Source organism: Podarcis melisellensis (genome assembly GCF_964234715.1).
Source record: "Podarcis melisellensis genome assembly, chromosome: 2".
Lineage (NCBI taxonomy): Eukaryota > Metazoa > Chordata > Lepidosauria > Squamata > Lacertidae > Podarcis > Podarcis melisellensis.
In genome coordinates, this window is record NC_138529.1 from 77,870,010 (window position 1) to 77,895,011 (window position 25,002).

The window sequence follows — 25,002 nt, forward strand, 5'->3', positions numbered from 1 at the left end:
AACCTTACAAAAATGGGCTTTTACAATATCACTGCTGAAATAGACATATGGTGAAATAGAACGGGTGTGTGTGTGAGTGCCTGTAGAATTTTAAGGGAGTGGCTTATATTCAGGTATTGTGTCTCCCCCCCCCCCTTGAATTTTAAAGGTGCAGCTTATATTCGGGCCAGTATGGTACATGTGAAAGAAAGGAAAGTGCTCAGCTCATTGACAAAATGCCTACTGTTTATCTGCCCTGATAGCTGAATTATGAATTGTATGGTTATACTATAACGCCCCAGATTCCTTTTTTACCTTTGGCTCAGCACCTGCCTGCTCACCCTGCATACAGTGGGAGTTAAACTTGTGGACGTCACAGTGGCAAAGTTTGGCAGGTGCAGTTCAAAAGGAACAAAACTGAAGACAACGACCATTTGGTAAACACCCTGTGGGCACCTGTCAAGGTGAAGGGAGCTAACTTCATCTGACCTGCCCCTTCAGGTCTATGGGACTAGAAAGGATAGGGACAGGGTCTTCCCTTGGAGCCTACCCCCCTCATTTACACCCAAGGCTGAAGGCCCAGGGGTGGGGTGGTACTGCCAGCCGCTCCTGTAGCAGGATCAACTCTCCATTTTGGGCAGAAGGAAGCAGTTACCTCCGATAGGTGATGAGAGGGGGGGAGGAACAGCAGCCACCCCACCCAATCCTGAGCCCCCCAGCCATTCCCCTCAGTTGGAGATCAGAGCTATGGGTGCCTCAGACTAGTCATAAACGCCCTAGCCTGGCCTCCTTCCCCAAGTACACAGGAGGCTAGTATTAAGGTAGGATTGAACTGCTGTTCCAGTCAGTTTCTGTATATAGAATGTAGGTGAGGGATCTTTGCATCAGGCAGGAAAAAATGTCTGGGGCCAGACTTGTTCTTCCGTACCTCAGTGTGAAAGCCCTGGGAGGCCATGATAAGAAAATGACTAGCCTTTGGCCCTGAGCCAAAGGAAGCTCACCCAGAAAGAGCTGAGAGAGAAGGATGAAAAGTCAACCTGATCGTGCACCTGCACCGGAGGTAGGAATTCAGTTACATCAGGCATAGGCAAACTCGGCCCTCCAGATGCTTTGGGACTACAACTCCCATGATCCCTAGCTAACAGGACCAGTGGTCAGGGATGATGGGAATTGTAGTCCCAAAACATCTGGAGGGCTGAGTTTGCCTGTGCCTGAGTTACCTTAACCGTAATAATCTGTTGCAGGTCCCTTTAATGTTTGCTAACGTCATTTCTCATTCAGACACCAAGACGTGAGTCTTGTCTCTTCATTCCTTGAATGTGGGAATATCTGTGACCCGGAGCGTACATTTACCCAGCCTCACCCAGCAAACAAGTGCACTGATTCCTTTCATAAAAGCGAAGTTGGGATTAGATCATACTTTCATTACCCGTAACCTTTTCCCTGCCAGGCTCCTAAAACACCCTAATCTCCCCCTTGACTCCCACCATTTCCTACAGAGTGTGTCCTTGCTCAGAGCCTGGAAAAACATCTTGGGAATGTTCCCTCCTTTATACAGTGTTGTCTAATCATTCAGCTGCAGTTCTCTGAGTCATAGTATAGCACTAGGAATGAATCAATTTAATCCCTTAACCTTGATGTTTGTATCTCAGAAGTTTCTCTGTAATGGTTGGACAGTTTATTTTCATGGCAGAATGTTTGCAGAGAGGTTTCTGGCTTTATCTTCCTATTAAGAAAAATAAAATCAATACCGGCAATTAAGCCAAAACCCACAAAACAGTAAGCACCCCCACACCTCCTTAAAGCAGTGGCACTTTGTGATTTAAGAGATGTCCCTCAATTCTCTTCCCTCCTCTTCCAGCTCCAGGTTGCAACTGAACATGGTATCTTCTTCATTTCCTTTCTGCTAATGAGTAGATAGGAAAAGTGCACTCTTGCCACTCCTATAACTCGGAGACAGTGAACATGGGGCTGACCCTTTCCTTTCTGCACTCAAAATCTAACCAGGAACTCTTCCGTATATTATTTTGTAGCTGTCTGTATGTTTAAGGATAGCAAGGTTTGACAAATTACTTGTTTCCACCAGTCACCTTATCAGCAAAAAAAAAAGTCATTGTTTGACAAAATGCCAGTTCATTTTTCGGAATACCCAGGCATAGGAAATGAGCCAGAGTTATTTTCTGCAGAATTTTAAAGCAGCAGCAAAGAGAGAAGAGATGTTTACATTGGGGATCGGGGTGAACCTTGTCATCTGAGATTATGTTTAAGACATGTTCATCACCTTTTCAACACAAAAATAATGACGTTAACAAATCTCTCTGTACAGACAAGGCTTTTCCTGAGGAAACAATAGAAATATGAGAATTGCTTTAATGGGGTAGAATGTGGATAATATTACACACATGCCACCTTTTGAAATATGGCCTGCTGAATGTTTTCCTCTATGTACACTGAACACAGCAAGCCAAATCACCTTCTTAATGGCAGAAAACCCTTCAATAAAAATTGATGTGCTTTTTTCCTCATTTTATTTTTTTGTCCTCAAGATGGTGATAAGGATCCAATGAAGAGACTAGGAAGCTCTGGTACCAGAGCATTCATGCAAATCATTCACAATCTATGTGCTCCTGCAAACAATGGCAAAGCCCTACCTGGATAAGTTCTGTACATTCTGGAGAAAGAGCAGGGCATTTCTGTTTGAAGCCTGGACCAACAACTGTCATGGGTGCCTTCTGAGTGGGCAGCAGCTGCTGGTCTCATCTTTTAAACTTTCAAAGAGTTTGCCTTCATTGGCATCCCACTTATATGGTTGTTGTTGTTGTTTAGTCGTTTAGTCGTGTCTGACTCTTCGTGACCCCATGGACCAGAGCACGCCAGGCACTTCTGTCTTCCACTGCCTCCCGCAGTTTGGTCAGACTCATGTTTGTAGCTTCGAAGACACTATCCAACCATCTTGTCCTCTGTCGTCCCCTTCTCCTTGTGCCCTCAATCTTTCCCAACATCAGGGTCTTTCCCAGGGAGTCTTCTCTTCTCATGAGGTGGCCAAAGTATTGGAGCCTCAGCTTCACGATCTGTCCTTCCAGTGAGCACTCAGGGCTGATTTCCCTAAGAATGGATGCGTTTGATCTTCTTGCAGTCCATGGGACTCTCAAGAGTCTCCTCCAGCACCATAATTCAAAAGCATCAATTCTTCGGCGATCTGCCTTCTTTATGGTCCAGCTCTCACTTCCGTACATCACTACTGGGAAAACCATGGCTTTAACTATACAGACCTTTGTTGGCAAGGTGATGTCTCTACTTTTTAAGATGCTGTCTAGGTTTGTCATTGCTTTCCTCCCAAGAAGCAGGCGTCTCTTAATTTCGTGGCTGCTGTCACCATCTGCAGTGATCATGGAGCCCAAGAAAGTAAAATCTCTCACTGCCTCCATTTCTTCCCCTTCTATTTGCCAGGAGGTGATGGGACCAGTGGCCATGATCTTCGTTTTTTTGATGTTGAGCTTCAGACCATATTTTGCGCTCTCCGACGCAGGTGGCGCTGTGGGTTAAAGCCTCAGTGCCTAGGACTTGCCGATCGAAAGATCGCCGGTTCGAATCCCTGCGGCGGGGTGCGCTCCCGCTGCTCGGTCCCAGCGCCTGCCAACCTAGCAGTTCGAAAGCACCTCCGGGTGTAAGTAGATAAATAGGGACCGCTTACTAGCGGGAAGGTAAACGGCATTTCCGTGTGCGGCTCTGGCTTGCCAGATGCAGCTTTGTCACGCTGGCCACGTGACCCGGAAGTGTCTCCGGACAGCGCTGGCCCCTGGCCTCTTAAGTGAGATGGGCGCACAACCCCAGAGTCTGTCAAGACTGGCCCTTACGGGCAGGGGTACCTTTACCTTTACCTTATATGGTAGAAAGGGGTTTTTGGTGGAGAGAAGTACTGGGCTAGGCTGGTGTCTTGCCCATCACTTGTGGCTGCCTAGGCTTTCCCTAGCTCACTCACAACCTTGTGCTCAGCCTTCATTCTTAAAGACTGCTGGCATGATGAGACATAGACATAAAACTTATTACACTGTCAAACTATGTCACAGAATCATGGAACTGTACCGTTGGAAGGACCCGAAGCGTCATCTAGTCCAACCCCCTGCAATGCAGGAATCTCAGCAAAAGCATTCATGACAGATGGCCATCCAACCGCTGCTTAAAAATCTCCAAGGAAGGAGAGTCTACCACCTCCAGAAGAAGAAGAAGAAGAAGAAGAAGAAGAAGAAGAAGAAGAAGAAGAAGAAGAAGAAGAAGAAGAAGAGTAGTTTGGATTTGATATCCCACTTTATCACTACCCAAAGGAGTCTCAAAGCAGCTAACAATCTCCTTTCCCTTCCTCTCCCACAACAAACACTCTGTGAGGTGAGTGGGGCTGAGAGACTTCAGAGAAGTGTGACTAGCCCAAGGTCACCCAGCAGCTGCAAGTGGAGGAACAGGGAAGTGAACCCGGTTCCCCAGATTACGAGTCCACCACTCTTAACCACTACACCACGCTGGCTCTCCTGAGGGAGTCCATTCCACTGTTAACAGTTCTTACTGTCAGAAAGCTGTTCCTGATGTTTAGTCAGAATCTCCTTTCTTGTAACTTGAAGCCATTGGTTCGAGTCCTACGCTCTGGAGCAGAAGAAAGCAAGGTTGCTCCATCTTCCATGTGACATTTAATTATATGGATATTTAATTATAACTATCAGATCTCCGCTTGGTCTGCTCTTTTCCAGGCTAAACATACCATACTCCCTCAACCATTCCTCATAAGGCTTAGTTTCCAGACCCTTGATTTTGACTAGGAAAACATAGTCTTCCCTGTCTATTTTGGCATTTTACTGGCCTGTGTGAATGTACCCCTCTGCTGGTTAAAAGATACATAAGATATTAACTTGCATGCCATTTATTGATGTATTGCCTATTGACATTGCATGGTACGGTGACCTTATTTAATTCATACAGTAATTTTTGAATTCAGAGCCCACTGATTTCATACTTGGGGGTGCAGTAGAACCAGTTGCCGAAGAATAAATAGTTGGGATCTGATGACAGTAGCTCAGGCTTTGCAATGCTATATGTTCTGTATGCGTGTAACATGATCCAGTCCTGAAAGAAATAAAAAGCATTCACGGAGGACATACAGGTCCCTTTGTTTTAGTTTATGTCATTGTACAACACTAGGGGGCAGACTAAAGATGCAGACTAGAGACTAGGAAGACCTTGGTCTTGCAATTATTTACTCTTTCACATCTTTCTTTTAAATATGCTGCAGTTTTGTCTCTCTTCATTATGATGGATAAACTGTACTGATCCTGCAATCATGTGCATACCAAAAATATCTCTAAACTCATATGGCTGCCTGATCAAGGCAACCTTAGGTATTTCCTTAACTGACAAGAGTAAGCCTAAAAAGAGTTGTAAAAGAAACTAATGGCCAGGGAAAGAAAACCATTTTATAATAAGTTTAAAATATGCCAGGTGTCAGCTTCTGGAATGAGCCATTTTTAGCCTCGGGGTTACAGCTCCCTTCCCGTCTAGTTTCAAATTGTTAGAGGGGGAGGAAAGTGGATATGCAACTCTCCATTTATTTATTTATTTTAAAATCTTTTTCCCCCCATGGGGGAGATGCACAAAGCCACTGGAGACACTCTATAATATTCTTCAGTTCAGGTTCAGTACCTTGACAGCGTTAAAGTGAACATGCCCTTATGTAACCATTGTAGTATCCTTTCTATATATTTCTATATATTTTTTAATTAATTAATTTTCACATTATCATCATATAAACCATAAACAAATACAATTAAAAAAAGAAAAGAAAACATTTTCACACCATATTTAATCTATATTTTGGGAGTACTCAGATCCCTTGACTTCCCTTCAATTGCCCCCCTGGTTCTTTTATAATATCTTATATTATACATGTCTACAATTTCCTTATCCTTAATTATTACAAATTTTAAACATTATCGTAGTATCCTTTCTATATTTACCATTTCTTTTTTAAAAAATTGATTACATTTATGAAAGATTCATATAAATGTTCTATGTAAACTACTCAGAGATTATTATTTTTTAATTAAGCGAGCTATACATTTTGTTAAATAAATATATTGGTACCTAGTACTTATAGAATTTTTTCCTGGTCTTTCCTTGAGTTTCTTATTTTCAGTTTGATTTCATTTTAGCTTTGTCTCTGCTTTTCCCAAGTCTGATTTTGCAAAGTAAGGTTGGCTGGAAATGGCTTTCCAAAACTGACTTGCAAAATGTACTTGGCGTGAAATACAGCAGCTAAGTAGCTCCCCAGGACTTCCTTCTATGCATATACAGTGGTACCTTGGTCCTCAAATTTAATCCATTCCGGGAGTCCATTCGACTCCCGAAACCATTCAAAAACCAAGGCACGGCTTCCGGTTGGTTGCAGGAGCTTCCTGCACTCAATCGGAACCTGTGTCGGATGTTCGGCTTCTGAAAAAGTTCGCAAATCGGCATTCGGGGACAGATTTATTCGACAACTAAGCTGTTCGAGAACCAAGAAGCTGCCCAGACTGCCTGTCGGCTACTGAGCCAAGGCATTCATTTGGGACTATAAGGCTCTACAGCTCAGGACCAGGTTATGTAACAAAAGACCTCCTACTGTAAGAAGAATCTGTGGAGGAGGCCTATTTAACCACACCACAGTCTACAGGCGTTTGTCTTGTTTATCAAGGCAGGCCTTCCGTGTGGGCACCAACTCTAGGGTGCTTCCACAGACAACTGAAATGCATCTATTTACTCAGTTGTCTCCTTGGCTCCCACGTCAGTCCCTGATACACTAGGGTTATTGTACTGATAATTTGCTAATAATCTGACTTTATGATGTACTTTGATGAGGTGTTGTTGCTGTGCACCACTCTGCATCTCTTACTTGGCATGAAAAACAGTAGATAAATTATTTTAATATAAATACATAAGATGGTGAGGGATATACAGTGGTACCTCAGGTTACATACGCTTCAGGTTACAGACTCTGCTAACCCAGAAATAGTGCTTCAGGTTAAGAACTTTGCTTCAGGATGAGAACAGAAATTGTGCTCCAGCGGTGCGGCAGCAGCAGGAGGTCCCATTAGCTAAAGTGGTGCTTCAGGTTAAGAACAGTTTCAGGTTAAGAACGGACCTCCGGAATTAAGTACTTAACCCGAGGTACCACTGTATCTGTCTGTTGGGTGGAGGAGGTCTGGCAAACTCTGCCATGGTGTATTGAGGTTTGGAAGCAAAGTATTTAAAAGTGTAGTGTATACCGTATTTTCGTCCCATAGGACTCTCCGTCCCATAGGATGCACCTAGTTTTTTGGTGGGGAAATAAAGGGGGGAAAATTCCCTCTATTTCCCCCCCAAAACCAGGTCGGGGAAACTGAACCAGGTCGAGGAACAGCGGGATGGCGGCGCTGCGCCTCCCTGCTGTCCCCCGAGCTTGTGGGGCTGGCCGATGTCTGTCCCTCGCGCCGGGCGGCAGGCTGCTATCCGCAGCGTGGGGAGTCCTGCGGGAAACTCCCGCAGGGCTCCAACATGCTGCGGATGTCTGTCCCGCGTGCGGGGCGCTCTGCTTCAGGGTGTTCCTTGCGCCGGGCGGTAGGCTGCTATCCGCAGCGTAGGGAGCCCTGTGGGACCTCCCGCAGGGCTGCCTAGGCTGCAGATGTGTTCCTGAATCCCGGAGAGTGAGAGGGGTCGGTGCGCACCGACCCCTCTCACTCTCCAGGCTTCAGCAAAAGCCTGCATTCGCACCATAGGACGCACCCAGATTTTCCCATCATTTTTGGAGGGGGAAAAGTGCGTCCTATAGGGCGAAAAATACGGTATTTCTGTTGTAGTCAGAAAGTGATTAACACCTTCTCCCATCTAGGTGGCTGCCTCAACCGCTGTGAGTTATAACTTTGTCATAAGCAAACTGATGCTGATATACTGCATGGGAAAATAGTTAGCTGGTTGTGGCAATAACAAAATTGACATCCACACTCTCTGCAGACATAACTAAAGCTTGCCTGTGTGTTAAATAGGATTGTAAGGTGTTTATTTTAACACATTTTTACAAAAAAGATAATAATAATCAAAGGTCCTTTCATAGTTTATTTCTTTTCAGTGCTTACTGATATAAAAACAGTAGATGGCTGTTTTTATTCCGTCTTCAGTTCATGCCCATTCTATAGGCTCATGATTGAGGACAGTGTGAATCATGGGGATTGTAAGGTCAAGATAAGAAGTCATATAAATAGGAACGACCTTTTCAGGCAATCTGTGACACATTTCCCCTCAAATGTTTATAGCCATTCAGTTCCTTTCCAAATCACATTAAGTGCCATTTTTGTACTGTCTTGGGTTGGTCATCCATCTCATTTGTGTAAGACAAAAACCTGCCACCTTCTCATTTTATCTTCTCTTGCGGATAATAGAAAAAGGAACAAAAGTGTACACGATAGCCTTGAACTCATAGGAGGGGGCAGTGAAAGTGAAGCTTAAGGAAAGCTGCCTCATCCTTCTTATTGATCCATGTCCCTCAGAATGTCTTGCATAAGACTGAAGCTAAAGTTTGTTTATAAATATTCTGCCATTGAAATAATGTCCAGGAATGAAAGTGAGATAATATTCCATTTTGCCACTGTTATTTGGAGTGCCACTAGTGGTCTTTGTATTTTGCCTTGGATGCTACTTTTAGCCCTGATTTAACCTATTCCCTAGAGGGCAAATTGTCCCGTCCTGCCATTCCACTTTTGGGTTGCTCCTCATACATAGTATACATGCATGGAGTGCCACTATTTACCTCAAAATACCTGAAACCACAGTTCTTGCAGTCCCTTTAACTGGGAATTTGGATTAGCTGGGGAGAAATTGAAAGCTTAGTCTTATATAGTTGTTTTCTTACGGTAAAATGGAATTAATTCAGTCTTTGATTCTTTGGGGAAAGTGGAAGGTAATGTAGTTAATCATGTAACAGGGACAGGCAATTCTTGGTATTGTAAATTTCTCTCTTGGTTTAAATTTATCTCTTCAAAGGAAAAGCAAATTACTTTATTGACTAGCAGACTTTCTGCCTCTGGAAATTGTACTTCCAGAATTAGCAAACGGATTGTTTTTATCCTGAATACAGAATACCAGTGGTATTTATAATGTATTTTGCTTGTGGTTAAAACTGTCTTTACTGCAAAGAGCAATCACTGAATCATATCACCAATACAATTCTAATGTTTATTTTTCAATGTGGCAGACAGGTAGCGTCTTGTCAGAGGCAAGCATATCTGCAAGTGAAATAATGACTCTTTAATTAAGATAATTATAAAATAGGAATGTAAATACTTAAGGTGCAGTATGTCTGTACTTTTTTTCTTTCTTTCACATTATTCAGACACTTACTTTGCATTCCTGAATCCCTCCTGACCCCCTCCCCTCTCAGTCCCGGATGATGATAGCAGTATAGACAAAAGGCAATCTCAGCTGCTAAACTCTGTTTAGAATGGGTGGCTCATTTGATCTCAGATAGAGCGGTGGAGTACATTTTTTCATAATGTCATGTGGCCTTTCCATTGCTTTCTCTTTCCATGTCCTCTCCTGTTTGTTTCCTCTGCACTGATAATAATAATAAAAAGTCAGTGACACCCACTGACACCAGAGCCAACTCCCTAAAATTCCTTTTCAGAGTTATTTTTTTCAAGCTGCCTGCATTTGGCTACAACCAGGCTTTAAACTTAATCTCTGTGACTTGCAGTGGGGATCTTGACTCAAGCCATCTCTTCACAGACAGTCAGATGGCAAGCACCCTCTTCAGAGTCCAAGCAACACAGGAAGGGCAGGAAGGGCCGGGGAACCCAAAGGCTGGCCCTGCCCCAGTCCTGCTTGTGGTGCCCCAGCCTTTAGGCATTAAGCAGGAAGGTCTGAAGGGCAAGGACATATTAGAAGCCAGCCCTGGCATTGGGAGCCCTGAGAATGCAGAAGCTTCTAACTGCATTCAGCTGGATGTGGTGAGATGCCTCCAGACCTTTCTGTTCAATACACAAAGTTATGGGATGGGAAAGTTGGGAGTGGGGCATGCACACGCAGTGGCATAGCATGTGGGCAGGGGCACAGGGGCATTTGTCCCTAGTTCAGAATTGTTAGGAGTGCAAAATTTCAACACCTGGTGCCACCTCCGTCACTGGGCTCCACTGAAAACAGCTTCTCCCTGCGAACCAGGAAGTGACCTCTCCAGACAATGGAACAACTCTTCTTCTCTTATCTCTGTGGCTGTGATTTCTTGGGTGTGATGTAGATGCCGTTAGGCAGTTGAATGTGTATGTGTACACCGTCTGTTTCCCTCCCTCTCTCCCACCCACCCACCCCTCCATGCAGTCCCAAGTTCTGGCAGCCCATGCCATGCCACAGTGCGTGTGTGATTCTGCTGCGTGTTCTTTGCATGTTCCCTTGAATACCTGAAGAGCGTGATTGCCTTAAACAATTATGTGAGAACTTCAGTGTATGTCCATGGCGTAACCGATCTTGCTTTTGCCAGGCCAACTTTTTTCAGTCCGGAAGCAAATCATCTGGAGTATTTCATACTTACCTGCAGCTCCAACTAACAGTTGCCCCCAGTCTGCAGAAGTGAAGAGAAGTACACTCTGGCCTCTGCCTCCAGCCAAAAGGCAAGGGCTGCTGTGTCACCTGAGGCAGCTCCAACCAAGCAAGTCAGATCAGCCTGACACCACCACCCTCCCAGCCCAGTGGATATAAATGCCTGTTAACACCTCAACACTTTTTCCTGGCCTTCAAAGACTGGCCCACCTGCTCTGCCTTTTCCCTCCACGTCCCTTCCCTTGTGTGTCTTGTCTTTTTTGGTTTGTAAGCCTGTCTCTATTACTATTGATGTGAATTGCTTTTGGGAGACCACATTTGCCTGCACATTGGAATGAAGATACCATACACTGTATAATATAATCTTTGTGATGCAAACAAAACTTTTGAGGCTGTATTCAATGATATGGATGTTAGTTTTTCAATCTTTTTAAAATTAACTTCTAAAGGGGGCGCATGTTGTATCCAATATAATCTGACTTAGAGCAGGCCCATTAAAGTGAATAGACATGACTAACTTAGCATCATTAATGTCAGTGGGCCAAACTCTGAGTCGAACCTAGCTGGCTACAATCCAATAATTTTTGTGTGCTTGTTACCCCAAAATGGGAAGTACAATATTTCAAATCTTCCTCGCAAGTGTCTCCCTTCTGGAAGATTTCCAAGCCTGATTTGCAGGGGCTAGCATGTACAGAAGGGGTGTGCATGTTTTTAGATGTTCCTATTTTATCTGGAAGCCACTCTGAGTGCCTGTCAGGGAAAAAGGTGTGTGTGTGTGTGTAGGTAGGTAAGTGGTGGATAAAAGCATCCAAGCAGAATCACCACAACACTCTCTCTCTCTCTCTCTCTCTCTCACACACACACACACACACACACACACACACACACACACACACTCACAAGTATTCCTCCTGCTTTTGGAGCTCTGCCCACTTCTAAAGTATGAATGATGATCAGACCCCCTGTTGGTAGAAAACGCTCTGCCTTGGTCTACTAGAGGTTGACCTAGCAGTGCAGCACATCCCTAAATACTATTTGTGTAACTCCTGAGAAAATGAAATGAATTTATCATATTCTGACAGCCATTAAATCATTAGACTCACTGCTTGTCCATGAACCAGCGCGCTCATAATTTATACTTTTATCTCCTGTGTTTCCACATCTTTAAAAGCATGAAATAATAATGCCTACCTAATTAGGGATGTAGTGACAATTATTTAATTCCTGTCTGTAAATTTCTTTGAAGTGAAAACACCTGCTTCTCCTTTGTCTTGTCTGGTCATTTATAAGTATCCTGCATTGTGGGCTAGAAGAATTTCAGCTATGCCTCACAGTTCATTTGTGCCAAAGTGGAAAACCCATAAACTGAAGTACCCCAAATAGTTTAAACAAGGGTAGGCACAATATAGAACACACTAATCGTGAGTGAATGAGAAGGGGTTTTGTCTGAGGTACCAACAGTAGATTAATTTCTTTTAGCTGCTCTGCAGTTGCAATCCTCATGGGAAGATCAGAACTGCCCCTAAGGCAGTATTGCTGGAGGTTTAGAGGAGTCAAGACTGCCTATGATGTGTGTTGTATCTCTAGGTAGTGAAAGGGGATCAGGATCAGCTGTAAACAGCAGCAAGAGCACCGTGGATAGCCTTGGTGTCAGACTGTGCCAGGGACAACAGAGTTTCATACAATGATGAAGACTGATAAGTTGAAACAAGGATAGCCAGGATGTTTTGGACTACAACGCCCATCAGCATAGCCCATTGGTCAAGAATGATGGAAGTTGTAGTCCACAACATTTGGAGGACACCATATTAGCTAACGTCCAGAAAGACTGCACATCCTGGACGGTTCAAATGGAGAGTGCCCTTAAATACCTATTCTATTTATTTTTCTTGCCCACCTTTTGAGGCAACTACACACAAATGAAGAAAAAACATAAAATAAAAACAACATCAAATAACATCACGTACACGTGAGCCTGGATTCATACAGCTCTGATTCATGTTTGTTAGCATCTCTTGGTGGTTTCCAGCAGTTCCCTGTTCCCTTTGTCCTGTGTTTTCCTTTTCCATGTTCCATTTCCTACATGAGTATACATTTATATTCCTAGTCTGACATAATGTTGCAATGGAATGCAGTGGGCAGAAGGTGGCAATCAAGTCTATAACTCAGGCTACCAGGTGATCAGCAGAGGATGGAGAAGAAAATAGGAAGAGAAACTATTTATATTAAGTGACCTAAGAGCTGGATTCCCGTTAAGAAGACAAAGAAGTCCCATGGACAAGGGCTGTGTGATGTATGTGACCATTACTAGAGGGCCTGGCTGTGTGCAGCTTTTGCCACATAAACAAGTCAAATCAAATTGTAGTCTTCAGCAGGTACCATTTCAGATGCAGTCATGAAGCTCATCAACTTTCACCAGCATGACTGCATCAAACTCATTTTTTATTTTTTTTACCTGTGATGCAGATTTTCCAGAAAAAAATGGACTGGAAAATTTGTACATTTTCTGTTTGCATTGGAAAATTTCTGATGCCCTAAAGGTAAAGGACCCCTGACAGTTAAGTCAAGTTGCAACGTGCTTTTGAACTGTTAGGTTGGCAGGAATTGGGACCGAGCGACAGGAGCTCACCCTGTTGCAGGGATTCGAACCGCCAACCTTTCGATTAGAAGGCCCTAGGCTCAGTGGTTTAGACCACAGCACCACCTACGTCTGATGCCCTAAAGAGTGAACTAATTTAGCATGTTTGCTTTTCTTGAATTTAGCAAAGCTCAACTGCAGTAGAAACTGCAAAGCTGGTATGAGTAATTTGTAATCTAATCATTGTTACTAATATTCAATTTCAGTGATCATTGGTAAGGTGAGTCAGGACTATTTGTGCCTTGTTCCTCACTCTCACTACCCCTGTGGCTCAGTTCTTGTTTGCTTGTCTTCTCTGTCCATTAGCCTATGTATGCTGTCGTTTAACACCACACTCATGTTTGATTTGATCATGGATGAGGGTGCTGCTTTGACATGACACCTGGGGATTTATCTGACCCAGGAGTGCCAGCCCAGAGGCTGCAGTGACAGGAGCCAAGGGAGTTGCTATGGTCCATAGGACATCCAGGAAACTCCTGTATCTGAACGCTGTCTGTGAGGGCCTCCACCTGGTGTTCAGCAGTGGGGATCATAAACTAGGATTGCTGCTGATGTACCATCCACCTTGTTGTTCAGCAGCTTCTCTGACCGAGCTGAAAGAGACAGTCTGGATGTGGATGTGGCTTTAGGGAAACCCATAGTAATAGTTCTGAGTGATTTCAACATCCATGCTGTGGCTTCCTCTAGTGTTTGAACTCAAGACTTCATGGCTCGCATGATGAACATGGGGCTGTCTTGTCGTCATCAGTCTGATACACAGGGTAGGGGACACTTCTGTCAAGGCTTCAGGAATTTTATTCCTCCCCCAGTGGCAGCGAGAAGCAGAGAAAACAAGGTAGAGTCCTTTTTAATGAGTTTATTCATTCATACAAGCAAGAGACAAAAGAATGCAGGCAGCCCTGACAATGGTATTGCTCCAGCTGAGCCCTTCCTCCCTCCTTCCTAAAAACAGCATTTCCCTTTACGGTGGCCACTCGTGGCCAGTTGCCGCTGACTCCTTTGTTCCTGCACTCTTAACAAACACCGAGTTCTGGGAGAAGGGGGGTCAGAAATACTCTCCAGTGGCAATGTGTCAGCTGGCTGCTCTACCTCTGTCTCCCCTCCCCTTCTCCTAACACTTCCCAACTCTTCTGTTCATCTGTCACTGAGCTGTGACCTTCCTCAAACCCCTGCTGTAAATCAAGGCTGCATTCCTCTTCTCCTGCAGTATCAGGAGATTGGGTGTGTGATCTCCACCATTCCTCCTCTATCTTGTCCCCTTGAGTCCAGTCCCTGAGAAGCCTCAGCTGTGCTCCAGTTGGAGGAAAGGTGGTCTGGAAATAGCAGGATTTGATCCCTTCCTGGTTAAATTTGGACTCAGAGCTCCAATCTCCCACTCGGGTATAGTGGACTGATTTGGATGGTCCACCTCCAGAGATGAACGGAATCCAATATATTCCAAAATGCCCTGGCATTCCGCCACTCACCCGCCCCCCCCATGGATAGACCAGTCAACTCTGTTGTTGTGTTGTGCAATAATGAGACATGCTGGGCTTTTGACACAGTCGCCCTCTCTGGCACTGTAGAACCCATTTTGTACCTTAGTGTAACAGAGACCTAAGGGTAATGGATCAGGCTGGATGGTGCCTAGAACACAAGTTGCAAAAGACATGCTGCAAAGCTGACCAAACCCAAAATAAAGCTCATAATGAAGCCTACTGTGTGGTAGTGAGTGCGTCGCTTCTCTTCCCCCAGGGATGTGGGTGGCGCTGTGGTCTAAACCACTGAGCCTCTTGGGCTTGCCGATCGAAAGATCGGCGGTTCAAATCCCCTTGACAGAGTGAGCTCCCGTTGCTCTGTCCCAGCTCCTGCCAACCTAGCAGTTCAAAAGCACGCCAGTGTGAGTAGATAAATAGGTACTGCTGTGGCAGGAAGGTAAACGGCTTTTCCGTGTGCTCTGGTTTCCGTCACAGTGTTCCGTTGCACCAGAAATAGTTTAGTCATGCTGGCCACATGACTCGGAAAGCTGTCTGTGGACAAACGCTGGCTCCCTCGGCCTGAAAGCGAGATGAGCACCGCACCCCATAGTTGCCTTTGGCTGGACTTAACCATCCAGGGGTCCTTTACCTTTACCTCTCTTCTGCCATTGTATCTTCAATCACCCATCCAATGGAACTTTTTTTTGTAATGTTCAGGGTCTGTTAAAATATACTCACAGAAACTGAGTTTTGGACTCTTTGGAAGCCCAGTGTGACTTATTTGCAAGGCACTTGGAAGTTAAGTTGCTGGGTCTCACTCCCACAATGACTGCATAAACAGAGTGGATAGATCTGGGAGTAGGGCAAGAAAGCTGACATTCCTCAACTCAAATGGGTTCACTGGGAGGATGCTATCTACTAAATAAGGAAAGTCATGTTGCTATATTCACTGCTGTGCGCAAATAAAAGACTTGGGTTCAATACCCCTATCATTTTTAGATTTCTTTTAAAAATCTAGATAAAACCCCCAATTTTATGCATATTCATATGGAAGTAAATCCCAAATTGTGCCATATTATGTACAGCTCAGATGGGTCCCCAAATATACTTACATTTCTACAGAACTAAGTTGGCATTAATTAGTAATATTACTTGGGTCTCACTATACTTAATGCAAACAAAACCCAACAGTAAAACTAACCCTAGCATGTAGAGTTCTCCAAATCCTTTTTCACACACACACACACACACACACACACACACACACACACACACAAAACCTAATGCCACCCTCAATTTCTTTAATAATAATCTTCATTCAGCCTCCATCCTGGACCATATATTTTTTGCATTTGGGATATGAAAACATTTCCCCCTTCCTTTCAAATTGGTAGTCGGCACTGCAAGAGTACATTTTAACCCTTTCCAGCAGGTTCACTTTCAGTTCAACAGGATAATTGATCAGCAATTATGTAGCAGGCAGGTGGAAAATGGGAATAGGGTGGAATTTGCCTGAAAGGAAAAAAAGGATTAAAGAGACCTAGATGCATGTGTCAGGCTCTAGGTCCTTTCCTGTTTCTAACCTTGTGGTGGTGAAGTGATTGGTATCTAATTGCTTCAGGGGTTCCTCCTTGTCTTCTTCTTCTTCATTTATGAACAGGTCCTGTAATTCTTTTTCCTAGTGCTATCAGTGGGCAAATTTGTTTTAGTTTTTCCTATACGGGGCATCAGTTCTGATTCTTTATGTGTAAGAAACGAAAAGGGTTCAAGGAGTCGGTGACGTTATTTAGTTCACTAATTGTGATTTTGTTTTTGCAGCATCATACGTAGGCAATTCTGGCTGACTCTTGGATTTACAAGTGACAGGAAATAGGTAAAATCAAGTTAGTTTCACTTAACTCCTATTGATTTCAATGTAGCTTAGGTTAGTCATCATGTTGGTACCTTGAGCTCCTCATTTTCTTATTTGCCCCATCTCTAACAGACAGCAGTGGAACGTCTCTTTTTTAAAACCAACAACACACAACTGTCTTTGAATTTGTGAAACTGCGAAGAAGAAATAATGATGGACGATGACTGATCAGCAACCTTCCATGACATGCTGACTTTATATCTGTATATGAGGGAAATGAAGTTTCCTAGATGTTTAATCTAGGCTTGCCAGATATATCTTACTTGAGGGAAATATCTCTAATTCCTAAACGCTGCATCTCCTCACAATTTAATACATTTCCCTCATTCCAAAGCACAGCACTGCTGTAGTCCTGTGTGGAAAAGGAACCCAGGGAAGCCAAATGGCATTTATCATTAAAGCCTGATCTAGCCACTGAAGAATGTCTTGGCTACAACCACCTCCGTTCTGCTAGGAGAAGAAGAGGGGGTGGGTGGCACCAAAAACCAAGAGAAAAGCAGAGGGAGAGATGGCAATTCAAAATGGTGGTAAGAACTTTTTGTGTTTTGATAAATCCTGAACATAAAATCAATTAGTCAATAACAATGATTGACATAAGTTTGAATAATCATATAATAAGGGGAGGATGAAAACAAAAATGAATAGTCCCGCCCCCCCCCAAAAAAAAATCACCAAAGGCAAAAAATAGATACACAGTAATTTTCAGGGTCAACCTTTATGAAATGCTAAAATATCCAACCGTGCTTCAGTTAAATACAACTTTCTTTGGGTGCACTGGGGCGGGGGGAATAACTAAGTAAACTAAATTACAGGCATTAATTAATAGAACAATTAATAATAATAATAATAATAATAATAATAATAATAATAATAATACCTGCCCATCTGACTGGGTTGCCACAACCACTTTTATACACTCTTATACATGGGGCATATGTTAAAACTTGGTTGGCACTCATGTATCTTGGGAGACAATGCAGGAGTGTACCTTTGGGATGAAGTCAAACCATTGCAGAGTTACAGCTGTGACTGTAGAGATTGATACAGGAGACACATGCTTTGTTTCAGCTGAGGCAGATGAAGGCACCCAGTTGTGCTGCTCCTCCTCCCAGTGTTCTCTGTCACTGTGCTGTCTCTGTGCTCCTCCCAGTGTTCATTCCTCCTCTGGTCACTTCTATGGATGGATTACCTGTCTGTCTGTCTGTCTCCAGGCACTGCAGTCATCCGCAATGGATTCCTACATGGTGGGGTTAATGTTGCCAGCCTTCGTGTCACATTTGTGAGGTAAAACCTAAACCAGGCATAGACAAACTTGGTCCTCCAGATGTTTTGGGACTACAACTCCCACCATCCCTAGCTAACAGAACCAGTGGTCAGAGATGATGGGAGTTGTAGTCCCAAAACATCTGGAGGGCCGAGTTTGCCTATGCCTGACCTAAACTAAATCATAATGCAAGTGAGTATCACAGAAATATCCAACCACAAATCTGTGTACATTCCATGGACCTCCTGAATGAAGCTCGTGGACCACTGGTGGTCCATAGGTCACAGTCTGGGAACCTCAGGTGTTGATAGTACTGAGGTAGATGGATCGATGGTCTGACTGAGTATGTCAGGCTTCCGGGAATCAGCTTCCTCCCCCTCATGGCAGTAGATAAGCAGAACAAAGGAAAAGGAGTCTCCTTACCAGTTAGAAACTTTAATAATCACAGTGAGAGAACAAAGAACACACCTCCTGGAAATGGCAGTGTTCCCAATTAAGTTCCCTCCCCTCTCCATCCCTATTAAACTACGTCACCCCTATGTCTTGTAATCTGAACTGGGAGCCTCTGTGTTTTCTATTCTGCCACTTTCTGAGCTCTACGGGACTTTAGGAAAGGGGGGTGGACACTCTCCAGACACTGTGAATCTGTTAGCTCTCTCTCTTCTAGTGATTCTTCTGCTAGCTGTTCCCCATCCAATATTTCCCAGCTTCTGCCTTCTGAACTATGCCCCTTTGCAAACCACTGTTCCAAATCTATACTGTCCTCCAGCTCTGGAAGATTCAGGATCAGGATGAGGGGGTGGCTCTCACCATCCCTGCTCAGTCCTGCCCTCCTCAGCATGGTCCCTGACACAGTATAAGGCAACTTCCTATGTTAGTATTAATATATGAGAAATTATTAATAATGATAACTAATCATATAGACCTAAACCAACTTATTGAAAACATTATTGTGATATAAATCCACATATTTGATCATGATTTGATTCTTAGCAACATTTTGATGTTTCTCCTCCTCCTTTACTACACCTCTGCTGTGCTAGAAGCATTCAGGTTTGGTGTGGAGACACTCTGATCATTACAGCCATGATTCTTGTGGTAAGTTGTTTGTGACAGCATCTTTTTGAAAGTGTAACATGTAGGCTGGCCCTGCACAAGAGGAAAGGAGAAGCCTGAGTGAATGATCCTTCATTTGGGCACTAGTGTTGAGCATTTCGTGGTTGTGACACTGCTTAAAAGTGGAGCCAATGTGGTGAAGTGGATCTGGATTAAAATCTCACTTGGGTTGCTTTGGACCAGGTATGATCATGTTTCAGGCTTATGGTTTTGCTAGAACGCCAAGGTCCGCCAGTTCAAAAGTGACATCTATGGGCTGGAGCCATTATGTACTGAATCCCATAAGTCAAATATTGGAATATACAAAATATAGCCACATGCACAAAGGTCTTAAACTGGCTACCAGAACTGCACATAGACTGGCTCAAAAGCAACCAAAGAATATTCATATTTTACTGCAGAGAAACACAAAGGCTGATAAGCTATTAGCAAAAAAAAAAAAAAAGCCAGACCTGACACAGCAGTATTTTATTTTCCTTCTGATTATACAAACTATTGTTGAATTATTGAGAGTCATGAACCTTTGCTGCAAATCCTTCAGCAATCTACCATATGCCCATTCCTGCCTTAGATTAGGAACATAGGAGGCTGCACTATCCTGAGTCAGACTACTGGTTCAGTATCATCTACACTGGCTGCTAGCACCTCTCCGGAGTTTCAGGCAGGGAACTTTTCCAAACCAACCTGGAGATGCCAGAGCTTGAACCTAGCACCTTTTGCATTCAAAGCAAATGCTCCATCCCTGAACTATGGCCCTTGCCCATAAACTGACAAGTGGTGTGTGATCTCTCTCATAGAGTTGCTGTGAAGATAAAACAGAAAAAGCCACCTTGAGTGTCACTGAGGAAGAGCATAGCATATGTAGAAAATAAATAAGATGGAACACACAGGCATTTCCTCTTCCTCGCTGTCCTCAGCCTGACATTTAGCCCCCACCATCATTCTGAAATGTGTTTCAGATTGATTTCCCCCCACCCCACCCCCCCAAAATTCATTTACAGATTCGTCTCCTTTGCCACCTGTTGTTCCAGTAACTAATATTTTAATAGAAGCGGGTATTGATTTATAGCTTTTGGTTTCCCTTCCCCGCTTTGTTCTATGGAACAGCAATGACTTCACTTAGCTAGTATGATGACAATAATAATAATAAAAATCTTCGCAGATAATTAAATGCACAAACTCCCTAAGGCAATGCTTCCTTCTGGCCTGAACCACTTAAACTTTAAAATGAGCTGGAAAGTGTTAAAGCCTCTATCATTTCAATACTGGAACATGAAATTTGTGACCAGATGCATTAAATACCATTCCTTTAATAGGAAAAAAAATGATTTCATTTTAACAATCAGTGACTTTTTTCTTTTCTTTTTTTACTAATTGTGCATATTATGCAAGTCCTTTAATATAATTGTGTCGATTGAATAAGAGATCTGATTTAAGACACTCTATTAAATTACTGGCAGTGGTGGCCAGAGGCTAGGAGTGTTCTTCTTTCATTCCATTCATATTGCAGATCAAGGATCCAGTTCCAAGAGTAGTAAAAGGATACATGTTACAGAATACACCTCCACCTTTTGCTGGTTCTCTTAAACTTTTTAAAAAAAACTTCTGTAAGCTTAATAAGGAAGAATTAATAAGATGCATTCCTTCCAGGTATGTTACTGACATCAGTCTTTCATATTTCTGCCGTATGACAGAGAGATAAAGGCTGTAATTCTATGCACACATACCTGGGAGTAAGACCAGTGAGACTTACTTCTGACCAGACACAATAGGACTGTGCTTGGTTTGATCCAGGCTTAGTCATCCTTAATATAGACCCATTGCAACCATTGTGATTTAACGGGACTAACCTAATCTGGCTTGCTCCGAGCATGACTAAATCTGGATCAAACCCAACAGATTTAATGTGCATTTAAAAGGAGCAAAATTCTACTTTCAGTTGCAGACTTCACTCTGCTCCAACAGCAGAACACATCTTACACTGGGGTACAGTCAATATGTATACAGTGGGTGAGATTCACCTAATGAGCTCCATCAGCGGAAGCCCTGCACAAGGACTTCCGGTTGTGCAATGGGGTTTCCTTCCTTTCCACCTCTGTGTGCCCTCTGAGTCCCCCAAAATTGGCTCGGCATGGAGGGGTTAGAAGAACGTCAAAAACATAACAAGGTTGGTCTTGCTTCAGTTCCAGGGAAACTGAAGCCCAACTTTTGGGATTCAGCTTCAGTTAGTTGGCTCAGATTATCCAAGAGATGGTGCTACAAAGCTGAAAGCATGTGCTCAAGCCACAGCATGCATTACTGCACCAGTGTGTGGATCCATAAGCAAACCTTCATTCATAGATCTAAGTGACTGGGGTGGGATAGAGAGAAGTGGCTTCTCGGAGACCCTGGTCCAGAAGCATATGAGGATTCACACCCAAGTGTTAGAAACTTGAATCTAAACCAGTAGAAAAATTGGTAGCCAGTGCAGTGCTTTCAACAGAGGTGCCACATGCAGAAGCATTCTGCACTAGCTGCAGCTTCTGGACCAAATTCAAGGGCACCTGCATGTTAAGTGCAGCTATTCCTGTCCAACAATGGCCATTGCTGGTGACAAAGCTGGTCAAAGGCACCCCGAGCCTCCAGTGATAATGCTAGATCAAGAAACAGCCCTAAGCTCCTCACCTGTTCTTTCTGAAGGTGTGTAACCCCATCCCAGCAGGCAACCCAAAACAACTCACCCACAGTGCCTCCAACCTCTGGGTATTTAGCTGCAGTTTGTTTGCTCAGATTACCTCCCTGATTCAGATGCTCCAGAGAAATGGAGCTGTCCTTGTGCTCCAAACCTAGTGAGTGGTCACAACAATCTCATATAGGTGTTGAACTAAACACCTATGGTAGCAATTGAGATTAATTTGAGGCATGATTTATAGTCTCATGTTGACCACATAATTTTTAGTTAATCATAGTGCAATCAATGCCCCATTTTAACTGTTCTATCAACGTTGAATATGTATTTACTGAGAAATGGTATTTACTGAGGGATACGGGTGGCGCTGTGGTCTAAACCATTGAACCTTTTGGGCTTGCCAGTCAGAAGGTTGGCGGTTTGAATCCCTGTGACGGGGTGAGCTCCCATTGCTCTGTCCCAGCTCCTGCCAACCTAGCAGTTTGAAAGCACACCAGTGTGAGTAGATAAATAGGTACTGCTGTGGCGGGAAAGTCAATGGCATTTATGTGCACTCTGGTTTTCGTTACGGTGTTCTGTTGCACCAGAAGCAGGTTAGTCATGCTGACCACATGACCTGGAAAGCTGTCTGTGGACAAACGCCGGCTCCCTCAGCCTGAAAGCGAGATGAGCACCGCAACCCCATAGTCACCTTTGACTGCACTTAACTGTCTGGGGGTCCTTTACCTTTTTACCTTACTGAGAAATATTTTGTTTACAAGTATTTCCCTTGTACAGGCAGAGAATTAGGCTCAAAGTCAAGACCAGAAATGTCCAGGGGGCGGGGGGATGGTGTTAAGAAGCAAAGCAAAGGACATGTGGGAAGTGAAAGCAAGGACAAACATTAAGGGCAAGTGTTAAGAAAGAAACCCAGTTGCCACAGAGAACATTTGCAATTCTAAGCACGGGCCCTTGGTTCCTTGTTGATGTTCTGTAATGAGTGAGTAAGAATGACGCAGGCAGCTAAAAGTGGAGGACGGGGTTCTTCGCTCTATTAGAAAGGCCAAATGCTGTCTTCATTTCAGATTGCTCAGCTTCATTACATTCAGAGCAGGTTGCACATGTATGTGATGGCAGACTTTGGCCTCCATCCAGGAGACATTGATTACACGGTCACCAGAGCTAATCACAATCAATGGTGCCAAGAAATTAGGTCATCCTAGTCCAAAACCCAGTAGTATGTGTACTGCAGTATGATAACAGGGACACCAGCAAAATGAATCTGAAAAAGGCAAACATTAGCCCAGTGCTTTGAACTCAGGAGGCAGGTGGCAAGACACACAAAGGAAGGAGTCTGTGACCAGGACTCTACAATTCCATCCCCTTCGGATTCAATAGGACTTACTTCTACATAGACATGGTTAGGTTTATGCTCACAGCTCCTGCGCAAGAGTTAACCTTGGCTTCTGCTTATCCAGAAAAACAGCAGCTTCAGTTGTTGCAGAAGAAGAAATGAACTTCTCGAAGCTATTTAAGCTCATTTCATTTATGGAGCCTTTCTTTTCATGTTTGGTTAAAGCCTGCCATATGAAGGAATTCGCTGGACATCCCATGGTGGTCTGGGGCTATGGGTGTCCTATGCCATTGGAAAACTGCCTGAACATTGCCCCCTAAAATTGACTCTTGCTTACATTTGCCAAAATGTTTTCATTATGTTTCCTAGTGTAGCCACTGTTTCAAGAGGTGTGAATCCATGTTTATGGCCAGCTGTGTACCTGAGGAGCAGTTTTGAAAAAGATCTCTACAGTAGCAACCTCCCCAAACCTTAATTCCACAAAGGGCAATGTAAGGGACTGTGCCAGAAGCCATGCCAGAACTGGGGGGCTCTGGGAACTCTGGCCATTAGTCAAGACATTGGTGAGCCTTCACAACAATCAGGCATAATGGAAGATATATTGGGTAAAAACTAGTCCAGTTGACATTAGTGTGGGAGGTTTCTCATCTTGGTTTTTATCAGGCTTTTGACCGAAATCCTGTGCTTCCTTTTTCATTAAACTTATAAACAATCTTCCCTAGTAAAGGGGTTAATTTTAAGCTCATTCATCTTACACAGACGTGAAATATTTTCTCCAGCACATAAATTACAAATTTTAATAAACCAGGACTTTGATTGCTCTATGTGGTTTGACCTGCATTGTAATCTAGGAGAGACGACTTGACACGGTTCCAAAAGTCAGTTTCTGTTTTGCATGTTAGAAGATCTACAAATTTGGGCATGTACAGGTTTTCATGGCCTATGAGCAAACAATATTGTTGCTGAAAAATTATTTGACCGGCTCGTGAAAATAATTGCTTTTGCCAGAAAGTGATCATTATTCGCTTAGAAAAAAGTTCAATTCATTGTTAACATGGATTATCTTTAATTTATGTTCATATACCCTACAATCATTTCCCCACTCAAATTAAACTGGGTTTGTAATTGGAAACAAGGCTTCAATTTCACCCTACAGCCATGATCACTGAATTTCTTTCAACTGGGAATGCACGATCCAAAATCTGGAAATGTTTCAAGGTCAAGTTTGGTTCCTTGGTGTTCCAAGTTACTACATCCAAGCTTCTGTGTAATGCAAAAAGCTTTGTGTATATTTTCTGCAAATTCAAAAGAATTTAGCAGAGATTGTATGGTTGTGATATATATGACTATATGAATCAGTGATCGTGTTTTATTTTTTTATTATATTCATACCCCACATTTCCCCCCAAGACCCCACAACAACCCTATGAGGTAAAATAGGCTGAATAGTCCCAGGTCACCTGGTAAGATTATTGAGTGAGCAGGGATTCGAATCTGGCTCTCCCTGGTGCCCTAGTCCAACACTCTAACCACTACACCACACTGCCTATCCATTTTATTTAATAGTATATTTATTTAGTATTATTTTATATATTTATCTGCTACATTCCTATCCCGCCTCTCCTCCCATGAGCTCAAGGAAGCGCATGTGGTTTTCCTTGCTTCCATTTTATCCTCACAACAATGCTGCAGCTAGGCTGGGATAACAACTGGCCCAAGGTCACCCAATGAGCTTCATGATTGAGTGGAGATTTGAACCTGGCCCTCCATAGTCCTAGTCTGATGCCTTAATAGCTACACCACACTGACATATAATATTCAAGCATACTCTAAGTTGACCATGACTAATTTATTCAGATATTTAGCTATTCAAATATATTGTGAATAAACAGTTATCTACATGACTGTTGTGTTTTCTTCCAAGTGATTTTTCTTCTACTGTCATGTTTCAGAGCAACAGTGGTCAAAGTTCTCCATTTAAATTAGTGGTTTGGAATTAGCAAAATACAGATGAGAAATGATATCCTCTGTATTTAGATAGCCCTTTT

At 43.3% G+C, this 25,002-nt stretch overlaps 1 long non-coding RNA gene across 1 annotated transcript; it reads left to right on the forward strand.

Moving 5' to 3' along the window:
• Nucleotides 1–230: 230 nt before the first annotated feature.
• Nucleotides 231–24,777, forward strand: LOC309362676. The gene is made up of 3 exons (XR_014165075.1): nucleotides 231–416; nucleotides 16,908–17,100; nucleotides 23,324–24,777. It is a non-coding gene; the product is annotated as an uncharacterized lncRNA (long non-coding RNA).
• The last annotated feature ends 225 nt before the right edge of the window (nucleotides 24,778–25,002 follow it).